Source organism: Ambystoma mexicanum, chromosome 5p, assembly GCF_040938575.1.
Source record: "Ambystoma mexicanum isolate Mex_15411 chromosome 5p, UKY_AmexF1_1, whole genome shotgun sequence".
Taxonomy (NCBI): domain Eukaryota; kingdom Metazoa; phylum Chordata; class Amphibia; order Caudata; family Ambystomatidae; genus Ambystoma; species Ambystoma mexicanum.
The window spans coordinates 108,049,194-108,064,708 of record NC_090930.1 but is presented as its reverse complement, the minus strand read 5'-3'; positions in this window follow the sequence as shown (position 1 = coordinate 108,064,708).

The window sequence follows — 15,515 nt, the reverse complement described above, 5'->3', positions numbered from 1 at the left end:
TAGTTGTGTGGCTGTGTCTCTTTGGAGAGACACCACCCTCAAATATCTTGGCACATCAGCCTCCAATTCAATTTGCTGTATTTTGCTTTTCTGTTTTTCTTTTTCAGATTCACCCACCGTAAATAGGATGCAATTATCCCTATGACATCAAATCTCATCCTTTGATTCATAAGGGTATACAGACTGAATCCTGAAAATCCCCCTTAGTTTAGAATCTAATAACTTAGGTAATTGATTCTGTGAAGTGACATAGCTTTCAGGGAAGTTTCTGATAACTGGGTTATTTAGATCAGCAGTGTAGTGGGATTCTTGCACTGCCATTCCCAATGCTGTACCTTCTACCAAATGAATATCTTGGTACCCTTTGTTATTCACCAGTATTTGAATGGGGCATTCCCCTTTCTCTACTAATGGTGTCTATTCACATTCAAACCCCTGTTGTCTCATGGATTAATTGAGGCGCTTAAATGCATCGGGCCCTTTCATTCGTGGTCCTTTTCTGTACTTTAATGCTTTTGCAAATTGCCTGGTGCAAGCAGGAATGTTAATATCCTTCTTTACCTGAAGCTCAATTGTATATGGCATCATTTGTGCACAATGATGAGCTTGTTATTTGTTCTCAAATTCAGTTGTGTTTTCACCAGCCTAGACCGAACATTTTGAGTCACAAAATCTAAACCATTCACATTCTGTGCATGATGCAATTTCCCAAATAGAATTTGTTTTTGGTTCCGCTTACAATCCATACATTGTGATGAATGCTTTTGGAACCAATTGTGATACTCAACATGCATCTTTCCACAATTCTTGGCCCCTAATCAAGACCATCCAGACCAAAGATTTGGTGTTTTTTTTTTTTATTTTAAAATGTGGTATCTCTTCTCTGTCAAGCTTTAGTTTATACACATTTTCATGAATGCAACTCTTTTCCTGCTCTATGGCCAACATTGCGTCAATCATTTCTGGATGCCCATTCAAATGCATAGGAATCCAGGCCTGACCTTCTTTTATGTGCATTTCTGCAATATGTTTTTCCCGCTATGACTCTGAAGCAATATTTTTTTTACAGTTTTCCTCACTTACATAATAATGCAATGTGTTTTAATCTATCTGTGTCTGCCAGTTTTTCTTGAGTCCAAAAAAATCTCTAAAGATGGCTCAGCTTTTTCTCCATGCAATTCACCCTGGCACATAAGAATGACAGTGACACTAGGCACACAGCCATTCAAAGATATACTTCAACTGCACTTTCTGATCCAGCAATGGGGTGGCATTCTTTTAAACTGTTACTCTGGATCACTACCTTTTTAGGCTTTAGTTTTGCATTTTTTTTTTTTGGCCAAAGACCACAACACCCCATTTATGCCATCAATAAGATGAGACAATATCTTCAGGCAATTTGTCCCTAACTGGAATGGCATCTTTTTAATTGTTGTGAGTACCACCTCCTGTCTCATTATATGCTACCCTAGCTTGATGTCAACTTCAGTGACACCTTCCACTGGAATGTCTTCACCATTGAAATTATGCATGGGGACTTCAATCTGACTCAATTTTAGCATGTCTTCTTGGGATTTCCTTTTGTTTATGCTATCCAACAATTTCCTTGACATCACAGTTGCCCGTCCTCCTGTGTTAATCATTGCAGTGTTACAACTCTCTTCAAGAGTAATAGGGGCATAACACCTGCCCTCACATTCTTCAAGTATGCAAAGAAAGTGTGAACTATTGCTGATCTCAGGGCTTATTTTCTTCAGGCCTGCCTGGCTTCTTGCAAGGCAAAGGGACATATGAAATGGCGTTTTACCCCCCCTTTCTGACCATCTCTTTTTCAATTTCTGTATCTTTCTGTTATGAGAATTCCTTTGGAGCGTTACCACTGACTGCCCTTCTGTCTCTGGACCACCAGTGTTCATCCCACATTCCTCTTCTGCGTTTTCCCCATTACCTGGATCTCTTCCACTTACCTACACTCTGGAACCCAGTTGTTCTGTATTTTCACAAGTGTTATGTGGCAGAACATCATTTTCTGGTGTGTGACACTTGCCTATTTTTTGCCTTATGAAACATATGTGGCTCGAAATATTCTACCGGGAATTCATTTTCATCTGATCTTTGCAATATTTTCATTTCTGCAGGGACATGATCACTATCAGAACTGTCAGGCAATGCAATATCTTCATTTTCTTTTGTAGCATCACCTATCATTTCATTTGTTTCACATCGCACATCCTTTTTAAACTCCCTGTTGATTCTTTGTTCTTTGGGTTTTCCTGTGTATTTCTGTTTTGTTCACTTTCATTTTCACACACGTGAATGGTTTTATTCAATTCTAAATTAAACCATACCCCTTTCTTGTGAGTGTTTTCCTACTCTATGTCATCACTGTTCATCGTTTTTCTTTGTTTTAAATCACCAAGCAATTCAGTTTGTTCTTTCAATGGTATAGCATTGTCATTTGTGCTTTCATTGTGGGGAGCCTGACTAAGTAATCATTTGTTGTCACTCCGAGAAATGTCACTTATGTGACATTCTGCACTTTTACTTAGCTGCTGCTTCTGTACTGTACACAGTTTTACTATTTGCTCAGACAACATGTTCACCTGCACCTCCAAGCACTGAAATCAGTCCATATCCCTTAAATCATCCATCTGTGCTTTAGGCCGATACTGGTTGAATTCTCCCAGATCGGACCTATTCTGTCATCTTTCAGGATACTGGTTCCTGTTTGTGTTTATCCTGAATTCCCAGGACACATGGGCGCTGGGAGCGTGGGGCGACTGTCCACTGACCATGGTCAACCTGTGTAGGGGACTGAAGATAATGGTGAGGTGCATAGTTCTCATTCTGTCTCTCATTTGGCTGAAACTATTCCCTTTGTTGATTTCCTTTGTCAATAAACTTATCAACATACCTTGGTCTTGCCTGATTTCCATAACACATTGTGGCAGCGTCAAATCTACTCTGGGCCCCCAATGCCTCATATGGTCCATTATATATCTGATTCTGGGTGTTATTTAGACCTGACATAACATAGCGTAATCCCACCTTCGGCAAGTTACCAAGTTACCGATGACTAATGTATGAGCTTCTGTCAGAGGCATCTATGGATTGGAACACAGGTGTTTGGGGTGATGCTGACTTCCCTTGCATTGCCACGGCCCTCTGATTATGTGGTGTGTCATTCCTTATTTGAATATCAGCTAGTTCCAATAGCATCTTTCCAGATTTAGTGTACAATAGGGCTCCTGACTAAGCCATGATCTACCCAGGTGGGTCAATAATTGAAAAAGAAAACCATCAGGGTGACCGAACGTGATGTACACACTCTAAACAATTTTTCAATCATAAGACAAATGACATTTATAAGTATGAAAAGACTACATTTGAGTATTGAGACAAACTTGTAACAGGACATACATTAGTGGTAATACAGTATCCCGAAATCATACATTATTGTTTTCCAAGCTATTTGGCCTGTTGAATAAATTACATATAGACAACATAAATCAGATTACTACAGTTGCAGTGTTGACGTTTAACACTGGGGGTGAGTCGACACAAGGGTGTTTCAGCCAATCAAGAGTTGATCTGTACTGCTGAGTAGTGGATGGCATTCATCAGGACGGGGAGGAAAATTTGGATAATAGGGTCCTGTTTCTCTCGTGTGCTGGTGCTTTCATAGTATTCTCGAAATGCATCCACTTTGAATTGGGTCTGTAGGATGGCTAGAATTGCCTGTTATTCTTCTTGCCAAGGTTCCCTGTGTATTGATCACAATGGAAATTGTGATGGGGTTCATAGTATACGCTGCCGGGCTGGAGCAAATGTTGGTTTCATCCCTTGCCCGAGCTCTGAGAGGTGGCTGATAAAGCGGCCCGCGGGTGAGTACAGCGGTGTCGCTGTGTTTCTTACTCTGGAAGAATAACACTGTATACAGAGTAAGAAACACAGTGACAGCCCAGCAGCACATACTATGAACCCCATCACAGTTCAAGAGGGGGACACTCCAATATCCCATTGTGTAGAACATATCCCGAGTGCAGTCGTTCAGAAACAGCTCAAATAGGAAAAAAATAAAGTTGGATTTTAAGATGGACACAGCACCAACATTATCCTAACCACAATGTCATTGAAATTAAGCAAAGCAACAAAGCAGAACAATTCAAAATGCACCAAGACCACACAATATGCACCTGCTACAAGAGGCCACACCTAGTAATTGTATTAATGAAAGGCTTCCCGGTCAATGCACCAAAAATATGTAGTAATTTTTATAACTCTGATTACCTTCACCCATTGCAACAGCATGCAACAATGTGCCTATCCTTCGTTTGCTAAAGCATTAATCTAAAACATTGGGAGTATCTTGCTGTAATATTCCTTTTATTAACGTTGTCTATGGATGCAATTGCCAGACTTAGTGCAGGGCAGTGCACACTAAATTTCCCACAGACAGTATCAAATGCCCCCAAGCTTTACACTCTATGCACCACCAGAATAAACAGATCACACAATAACCAACAATGCACAGCTTTTGTGATTCTATAATACACTTTATATGTTTTCTTCAGTTCATAATAAAACCACACAGAGAGTAACACCATACATGTTCATCGAATACATGAAAAAATGTGGAAACAAAACCCAACAAAAACATATTCCAGCTTGTAGATCATACTGTTTTCACAACCTGCCAATGCAATCTGATGCATTCATATCAACAGCTTTTTCAGTATCACTCCCTGGCTTCTTTCACAGCAGGCAAAAAGCTCTCCTCCATGCCAAGTGAAGCAGGCTTCTCCTTTTGAATGCCTGGCAAAGCACACATTTCTTTTCATAATCAGCAGGACTCTCCTTTTGCAAGGTTGGCAAAGCACATATTGCTTTTTATAATCACCCTTAAGATATAACTGTTGCTTTGGGAGTGCGATAAACTCCCTTTTTACAAGTGACTATCTCCATACAGAAAAATACATTTGTTCTCGAGTGAATAAAGAAGAAATGGATTTTCCTCTTTTGTGCCTTATTTGACTTTTCACTAATTAGTGTAAGATTATCTAAAACATGCAAGAATCTCACTTTATTAGGGCACTTAATGCATACCAAGTGATCAATGTCACTTTGTCTGCGCAACAGGGTGAAGGCCGTCCCTCCCTTCTCACTGCCTGCCAGCATTCAGCAAGGACCTCCTACGTCACCCTCCTTCCTGCACTGAAATTGGCTGCAATCTCCAAGTAGCACACAGACAGCCAGCATACAGCACACCTTCAATTTTCCCCTTCTCGCCTCTTCCTTCTTTCGTCCAACCTTTCTTTGCCAGCCCCTGACACTCCCCCTCATCAGCCTTTTTAACCCCCTTTTGCTTTGTTCCCCTTTACTTATATCTGCATGAAGAAAACATGTTTTCACCAGCAGTTTCATACCTCCTTTTGTGACGTCATGCATCAATCAAACCTCCCCTCCTAAACCAGCCCCGCCATTTACCAGAAAAACCCTCTGCTTCTTTACAGTGAACTTAATCGCGTGTTGGGCCTGGCAGCCCCGGAAAGATATTTGAACATTCATTCTAATTTGCTGTGCTGGAACCTCTAAACAATGGCTGCTTTCGGCAGAATGATTCTTTAAATACAACACATTCAGAGTTCCATGTCCACACTGTGGGTCGGTCTTAATTCTTTGCATTTTATTTTCTAATCCATCATCCACAGTCTGCACCTACAGGTTGCGCCAACCGTTTGCACCATGGGCTAGGCTACTCCACTCTAATCACTAATTAGAGTAGTTGAGTTATAGTTAGTAAGTTAAGTATTTTAGATGTGTTAATTACAAGCATTAAGTGTTAGACCATGCCATACAACACTACACTACACTTTCATTCTATGCTAGGCTATTCTATTCAATCAATTTAAGCCATACTACGCTCACATCTTTCTTTGGTTTGTATGAATTCTCATCAGTGTCTCAATCAGTGATTAGCCACACACACCAGCTGCAGTTTGCAACATCATCATATACCTGTACACTGGCAGACACTTTCTATAGGAGTCTGAGGCCCCACTAAAATTCTTGCATAGCTAAAATCCATGGCTCAAATACTGCACCACTTGTTCCTACATTTCCTACATTTACTTTTCCTACACCTCCCAAGACCTGCCTCCAATACAGAGGGTAGAGTGGATAATCCGGCATCCAGTCTATTTACTGATGACATTTCAAGACCGTTTTTTGTACCATCATGTTTTTGCCACATTCTCGCAGCAAAATGCAGGCAGAGTGTTTAGGCGCAGCAATGCGGGATGGGGAAAGGGCAGAGGGATGTGGTAGTAGGTGAGCGAGGATTCTTCTCCTGCCTTTTGCAGCAAGAAGATTGGTAAAACAATGGTGGTAAGAAAACACCACAGGGAATATTCTTCAGTAAAAACGCATTTAACCAATGAGTCCAGCCCGGTGCATGTTACGGTTTGCGACTATATATCCTAAGGGTCGCATTCGTGCAGTGAAAGTCCTGGAAAAACATCCCATGTTCAAAAGACACAAACCATTGATCCCAGAGAGAGGCAAGTGGTATCATGAGTCTGAGGTTTTTTTTTCTGCTCACACACACATGCCTCATTACAAGTTTAGCAGTAATTCAAGGGCACATTTGCTGAATTACCACCAAAAGTTTACCAATACTGCCACTCGGTCCGATTGACTTACCATGGGATTATGAGTGATGGTACTATGGTGTAATCCCCCATTTGGGGAGTCCATAGGACTCCATGGGGATTTTGGTGGATTTACTGTGAGCAGTAATTCCACTGCAGTACATCCAGAGATATTTGGAGGAAAAGTGGAGGTTTTAACTCCATCTTTTTGCTGGAGGTGCATCATCTACTTTTCCTGTGAACTCAGAATTCAGCAGTACGGTAGAAATGGTGGCAATTTGGTTACTGCCCAAAAAGTGGCGGTAACAGAATTACTGGCACTTTTTTACCACACTGCTGAACTCGTAATGAAACCCAGTGTATCTATTCCAAAGTATTTCCCTGCATGCTGGATGTGAATTTCACTACCAGGCCATGTTCCTTTCCTATTATAAATACAGAACTGCAAGTAACAGAATGCAAAGAGAAATAATTCTTGGTAGGTTGCTGACACTTGACCCGATAACCTGAGGTCTCTGATGCCATGCGTTTCTTATGTGACCTGTCCCAGGGAAATAGGAAATACTATTTCAGCAGCTACTCAGTTTTGCTTCTAAAATGCAGATTGCCGAAGGAGTTAATGCTTAGTCTTGGTATACCTAAGGTGAGGAAGCCCCACAGCACACGCACCCAGGCCATTTGGTACTCGTTGTTAACTTCAGATGCAGACGGGCTAAAAAACAATGGTGTGGAAGGCTGCCCAAAGCAATGCCAGAGGCTCGGGTTTAATTCAAAACCTTCCAACCATCACTTTTTTGGTTATAGTTTGTCTCCCTATGTGAGAGAAGATATGACTAGACGTGGGTCCCTTGCTCACTGCACCATAGAGAACCAAGCTGTGCCCTGATGCCCCCGGTCTTGGTGGTGCGCGTTATAAATAAATAAATAAAATACAAAATACCTCACTGAGTATGCCCAACAAGGCCGAGGCATGTCTGGGGTTGCTTGTGTTTCCATGCAGAGAGGACATGGCCTAGCAGTTCAGGATGGGCTGCTCCTGTTGGTGGCAGTACTGGAATGATTTGCATATGGCTATACCCCGTTGTCTTTAATAAAGCCTCTTTCTTTTCACAATCTAGCAAAATCGCAATTTGCAAGAAATAAAATGTCATAATGAGCTGAACAAGATGCCAAGAGCTCATGGTCCAAACTCTGTGTAACTGGTATCAGGTGATTTGATGGCTTTAGGGTGCTGGTTAGGTACAACTTCAGAATACGTCAGAACATACATAAGTTAAAAAAAAAAGAGTTTCATTATTATCAGTGGCAAAAACCATGCAAGGTAAGTCGCAGCTTGATGACGCATGTGTGGTATTTCCTGTTGCGTGATGTAGCTTTTAAAAGGTAGCACTCTCCACGTGACTCCATTGTGTTCAATGTCACCATAAAAGACTCTCTAATTTGCTAATTCATATAATTTCTGACAATCCTGGCGTGCAGCATTTTTCACCGCACATGACCGATTTAGTTTGAATAATACTGTTTTTTAATGTACATAAATCCCCTGAAAAATGCAAGTGCCTGCTGCAGAGGAGAAAAGATGGAGACAGTGGGACACCTCAGCGTAATTGCTTCCCTGGAGACTGCTCTGTAAAGTAGTGCATTATAGCTATATTGCCCCGCTCTTTGCAGACACTGCACAGCACTGCTGTGATGTGACCAGAAAGCTCTTGCCATCAAGTTGGCTTCCTTTCTCGATTTATTCTCACAAATTCAACCTTTAAATTCCCGCCGCAAGCTTTCGACAATGGCACCATTTTGCCCCTAGTAGCTTCTATTAAACAGGGCCATATTACTTTGCACCAGGGCAAATTCCTTCCTAGTGCTAGGACTAAAGCAACCATTGTTGTGGTGCAAAAATGCACTGAAAGAGTAAGGACCTAATTCATGGGACGGTTAGCGCGGTGCAAAGTGACTTTACACTGGTGCAAAGGGACTTTACACTGCCAACAAGCCCCCTGAGTCACAGGGCAGTGCAAAGTGTATTTATGCAGTGCAAAGTGACATTGCACTGCTAATGTACTCTTTTTTTTACAGTCAGGCAATTTCTTTCTATTGCTAATTGTGTTTGCACCAGTGTAAAGTTTCCATAATATAAACCCGAGTTCAGTATCCCTAGAAACGTGAAATCTTACCTGGAAACTCTTTGCACACCATATCACACACACTGCATATTTTCGAAGGTCAGAGAGAATCAGCCTATCAATCAAATGATTAACATACCTCCGCGCGGAGAACCCGCAGGCGCTCTGCTGCCCTTAGAATGTGTAGCATTCTTATTCATTTTCATGTATACATTCCACTGGCCATCCATTCCTACACTCAATTGGAGACAGACAGATTTACAGAAAACTATGTGAAAATCTGCACACTTATTTATCAAATGTCTGCGGAAAAAAAGATTTTGCAAAAAAAGCTGTGCAAAGATTACAGTTTTCATTCTGAATTTAATGTATTCATTTATTTATTTGAATGTATAAAGCGTGCAGCGGCCCTGAGGCATTGTGGCCCTGTTACACAGGGTTCACTTGTATATAGATAAATAGGATGGAATAAGATACAACACATTTACATGGTTGCTTGCCTTAATACAGTAGGTATGATAAACATGTCTAAATGATATATCCCAAACTATTGGCTAGATTGGTAAGGCTGTTTTGGCACAAGTGATGTGATGCGTTAGCTCATTACCTTCACTTGCGTCCTATTCACAAACGTCTTTTGGAAGTGACCGCACCTGACCAAAGACTAATTCCAATGGACGCACATACCAACGCACAGACTCAACTAACCGTACTACGCTACTGTTAAAAGATGCCAGCCCAAATGCCCACTACCCGCACTCTCTACAGCGCTCCACTGCTCTTAAACTAGGTCTGTGCTTTAAACAATAAAATAAAATAAAACAATTAAAATAATGGGTGCGGAAGAGACACACATATTCAGATGCCCATTTCCACCCTGTGAAGCATCGTGCAACCAGGGCATGGGACATTGCAGAGAGAATGATATCAGGAACGTCATTTGGGGGTTGCCAGGGGTCGCAGTTGCTATCCCTGTGGTCTCCCTTGCTACCCCTAGAAAGCACTTTTTTGTTACACTTTTTTGTTTTTCTTTTTTAAATGAAAGCTCCTGGGCTGTGGCCAGTGTTATGTGGCTCTTTATTTTTGGAGTAGCTGACTTTCTTGTTCAGGCCTCTTAAAAAAAAACAGGGGGTTCCAAAAAAAAAAACAGGGGGTTCCACAAGTGTATCACTTTGAGCAGTGTTGCTAAATAAGAAAGAATAGGAATAACAAATAATTTTTCTTTCTCGAATTCTATCCAATAATTGCTAGACCCATAAAGGTTTATTTCCAGGCACACTTCAGGGGGTGAACCACTCATTTATCCTGTTATTAAACACCTCAATTCAGCCTTTCACCTGTCTGAGGTCAGTAGATGAGTACCAACACAGGTTGGGTGATATTGTATGTGTATGTGTTCTATATTAAGCACTTAAGCGTAAGTGCTATATAATAACATATCATTTGGTCGTGGAAGTCTTAAGCGTAAGTGCTATATAATAACATATCATTTGGTCGTGGAAGTCTGCTTGCATTCACAGTCATTTGGTAATATGGGCCTATATACACTGATCTTAATGATACATATGGTGATCCATTCTTGTATGAAATGTATATAACACTATAGTGATATCGCAACCATAGTGTACTTACAACAATATGTGATGTAACTTCCTGTTTTGTCAAGGGATGAAAGGATGTGTTCCATCGCTTCCTGTGATGTCACTTCGAGGTGGGGGTCAAATGTCATCACTTCCTGTGATGTCATCTGAGGTCAAAGGCCATGTGGTGTCACTTCCGCTATCCCTGGCATTTTGGTGAAATGACATCCTTGCATGGTATGTGCATTGAAAGGCGCAAAAAAAATCTTACAATGACGAACTGTCAACTGCCCAACAATATGAAATGTGTGCGCTGTACCCATGGGATGCTGGGAGCTGATTATGCATTAGTGTCGGCTGCGCGGTCCCGACACTAATATGTACAGGGGCCAGCGCATAGCTTGTGTGTGTGGCACAGCTCATTACGCAGATGCAGGTCACCATTAGGAAAAAGGTGCGCTGTGGCATGCCATCCAATCAGTAAGTCAAGAAAGTGCACCTGCTCCGCTTCTTTTACTTGTGTGATTTTCTGAGTATGAGCCGCAAGGTGTTTAATTATTTGCAATGTTCCTGGCATGCTAAAAAAATTATTGTCTACTGTGCTGCTTGCAGGTCTCGAGTCCTAAAAGTGGTGGGGATTCTGATGCACGCACTGAGAAGTGACGTCACATGAAGTGAACAGATCCTAAAATTAAATCTGCAATTTTTATTCAATCATCTTTCACAATTTAAGAACGCATTTGCTAATAGAAAAGAGCTTCTTAATACATTGCTGGCTAATTATGAAAGATACACTACTTTTAGCAGTTAGAATCTTTATCAAAAAATGTCTTGTATGACAGGATATTTTAATACGCCACCGGAGTGGTCTTGCGATTATGACTCCAGTCCTCTAACCACACGATCTCCGTTCGATTCAAGTGTCTGCACCCATTTATTTCTTTTTTAATTCCTGAAACACACAGGGAGAACGGCGTCTGCCCTTTAAACCAAGCGTTGTTCTTTGCATTTTGCATGTATAGGCACCTATGTGCAAGGAGAGTGCAAAGTTTGAAAGGAGGATGTGATAAGGGCTGCAGGTGTGCAATAAAATGAGAAGGGGAATAGAGCAAGGGAGGAAGCCATTGGCAGAAGGTGCCATCGATAATGAGCAAGAGGAAATATACGCAAGAAAGGGTCTGAGTGAGAGGGCAAGAAATAAAGTGAGATTGTAAGAGGAAGGATGAGAGGGGATAGGGAAATGGGGTAAGAGAAGGTAGGATGGGGTAGGATGGGTGGTGGGTCTAAAAAGAGGTGGTAAGATTGAGTAGAGAAAGAGGGAGTAGGGTGGGTGGATGAGGGTATGGAAAGGGGTTGGCTTGGTGGGGATAGGGAGTGTGAGGGTAAGGGTGTGTGGAGGTAGAGAGATTTAGGGTTGGGTGGGTGTAGGTAGAAAGAGTGGGAGTAGGGTAGATGGGCTAGAGAGTGGGCGTAGGGTGAGTAGGGCTAGAGAGAGTGGGATGTAGGGTGTGTTGGGTTAGGGAAGTGGGTAGTCTTGGTGGTGATAGAGAGAGGGGGTAGGGTGGGTGGTGGTCGAGGAAGTGTAAGTAGGGCGGATAGTGGTAGAGAGAGTAGGACTAGAGGGGTGGGTGGGGAAGAGAGAGTGAGGGTAGGGTTGGTGGCAGTAGGGAGCAGAGGCAGAGGGTGTTAGGGAAAATTCTGTGTTCATTTCCCTTACCTTTTGAGACCCCCAGCAACTTTGCTGGATTTCTAGGATTTGATTTTTTACCTGGGAAGAGTGTGAGCCTTTTTTCCCACTCTCCCATGTATTTTGTGTGTGTTTTACTTTTGTGTTCTTTGGTTATGGAATTTTAAAACAACTTCATGGGCATCATCTTTTTCTGTGTGTCACAAGCACCTTCAGTGCAGTGGTGCAGGGTTGTCTTTCAGACTCCCCAAGGTTTAAATACCTTCTCTGGGACTGACTACCATCTCCCAGAGCAAGTAAAGTTAAATTGACTTTACTAGTCTCTTTAAATGTACTGAGCCAGCACACACTATCTTACTAAAGAGTGCTGCAGGAGTTGCCAAGCTTCCCCTGAGTCAAAACATTCATGTACCAGTCAAATGTTACCCTTTCCTACTTTAAATGGCTGGTGGCAGTGGTTTAGATCAACTACCGTGATTTTTCACGACCGCTAACAACGGTAGCTAAAACTCAGGTCAGCCATGTTTTTCAATATGGCAGCCAAGACCTATCTGTAAAAACAGATTCTGGTCATCTTTCTTCGCCATTTATTTTAGGAAAGGTCCTTCTTGTTATTGTCTCTGCCAGGTTTCGGCCCTTTGTTCATTGTCCTTTGGCAGGCTTCAGTGCTGAAGCCCTCCTCTGGCGCCTGAGTGTCTGGGATGGACAGGATGTCAGGGAGGTGCCCGGAACTCCCTGTGCTTAGTCTCCTAGAAGACCTGAAGGCACTCTGGTGTGATCGGCCGGCTGGCTGTCCGGCAAGGACAGCCACCCTGCTGTGTGAGTGACAGCCAGGTTGGAATGAATTGGGGAAAACTGTCGACCACTGGAATGAAAGAACCGAAGATGAGCTGAAGCAAGATGGCTGCTGCAACTCCTGGACGACCGTTGAAGCCCTTCTGCAGGATCCGAATTACCTGAAACTCCAATCGACAGAGAAGCCCTTCAAGGTTAACTTCTTCCCTTGAGTTTGGTGGGAACAACCAACTCGTAAGCCACCTGGACACCGTCCCCATCTGGTTGAATTTTCATCAGAGTGCTGTTGAAAACCAGATAGCCAGAGGGAAGGAAATCAACTCGTGGACTTTAAGGTGCTCACATCTTAAACCGACATCTTGCTAAGCTTTTGGCCTCATCCCTGGGCAATGCAGGAACCGCCCGACATCTTCCTTCTTGTCCCCACGACTGAATCTCAGGAACTGCAAGATCTGCTCAAACTCCCAGGAAAAACTGCCGCAGCTACAGCTCTTCTTCAATACCAAGGTACTGTGCAAGCACGGTCCGGAAATCTTTTCGCCCATTGCGAGAGTTTGGGGAAACTTTTTCAACTTCGAAGTCTTGTTCTTCCCTAAACATTTTTCAAACTTTTCGCCTAGCCATATTCTTCTGAACTCCATGGAAAAGACTTAACCGTTATCCACCAGAACTGTGCTATCCTAGACAAAGGCCCTCATTCCGAGTTTGGAGGTAAGTACCGTCCCTTACCGGCATGGAGCAAATAGCGTGTCCGAGCTCAGCCCACTAATAGTGGACTATTACGACTTTGCGGGCACGAGCTTTGCGCCGTGCCGGTAAGGTACCTAGCACCATGCCGCAAAAGGGCCCCAAAAAGCCCTTACCGACATGAAGCGCACCGTACATAACACTACCGCCATAGTCCAAAGCGGCATTAGCGGTGACCGTAAATAGCGGTGACCGCTATTTATGGTCACCATTAAATAGCGGAACCGGAAATAGTGTCATTGCACAGGAACGGGAAGGAGCACAGCGGCCATCTTTAAAAACACAATCCATTGCTATCCTCACCACACAGGACCCCTGCGACTCTGGTGAACTTCCAAAAAGTACATCCTACCTTCCAACAATGCCTAAAGCACCCAAGAAGGGATCTGCCCGCCTCCGAAAGGAGCGCTTCAGCCCGGATGAACTACAGAGGCTCGTAGACACCCTGCATGAGCACGCAGGGACAGTGTTCAATAGCAACATGAGCAGGGAGGCACTGTTGCGGAAAAAACGAAATTTGGGCACTAGTTGGGCAGAAGGTGTCAGGTGTATTGACCCACGTTTGAGTCATTAAGCTGCAACATTTGGTGCTGTGGGCTTAGAAAATCCAAGATGGCCAAAAAACCCACATGTGCGCCAGAATCCAGGAGAACCGCGCAGTTTGTGCGCACACCAAAATGGTTGCCTAACGTTCCACCCACCAGTGTGAGCGTGATGGGCCAGGGGTGCCATGAGTGGAATGTGTGCCAAAGGAAAGACAGCAGTGCCTGTTAGCTTAAAAAGCCCTTTGAAATCACCTTTGTTTCTCTGAATGCAAGCTAAAAATGCCTATATCAAACATTGCAGGATATTCAAAAATCTCACTGAACACCAGCAGACATTTGGCAGAATGAAGTTTTGTGTGCATACAAAATCTGGAAAGAAAAAGAGCCCAAAACAATGTTCATAACAAAACTGGCTGAGCTGTGGAGGTCAGCAGCTTAAGTTAAACTGAACTGAAAACCACTAAAATCGAAATGTTTAAATTAAATGAGGGACCTACTTTTGAGTATCACATAGTTTGTAACTGTTGAAATGTCATAGTTTTGGACTTAGAATCAGCACTCTAGCTGCATGTGTAAAAATTGTCAGTTTGATTTGAATGTAGAAAACTGGGAACAAAAAGTGACATTTAGCTGAAACCTGGCTTAATGAAACTGGATTCTGCCTGACAACTACCCCCGACAGGAGTTGAAACTGGATCAACAACTGTGTTCCCAGGCCTGGCTGCATTCTGATGCCCCCACAAAAAGGAGATGACACCTCTCTGATTGAATTACCTAGGAACTGCAGGAAACTGAACAATGGACTCAGGCAAATGTTATATTGGGGGGGCTGTAAAGTGGCTTCCTCTTGGGAGAAGTGGGAGGAGAAGTGCCTGTGAGAGCCAACTGAGCTTGGGGGAAGTGGATAAACCAGTTCTTCCACCATGTGATGTGGGAAGCCACACCCCTTTTTGACCAGGGCATAAGTTAAAAAGATAGATAACTCATAGTGCGGACTGGTCAAAATTATATAAGTAATATCATTCTTCTTGTGATTTTTCTGTGCACGTTTTAAGAGGCGTTAGGACCCTGTGGTGTATTCTGGGGGGTTGCTAGCGGAAAATAGGGTCTCACTCCAAATGTCTGCATGTTAAAAATCTGACACTTTATCAACTAATGTCCATACTCCTTGCGCACATGTGTGTTATTTTTGGTAAATGTCCGATATTGGTAAACCAGTCAAAAAGTGCAAAATGTTGTCATTTTTTAATGCAAGCCCCCAGGAAGATCAGAGGCGGACAAGCATGGACCATAAGGAATATATGTGTGCATGTAATTTCAACAAATTGTGTATCTGGGAAATATGTATTTGAATCAAATATAGATTTGTGGGCAAATTGACCAGGGGA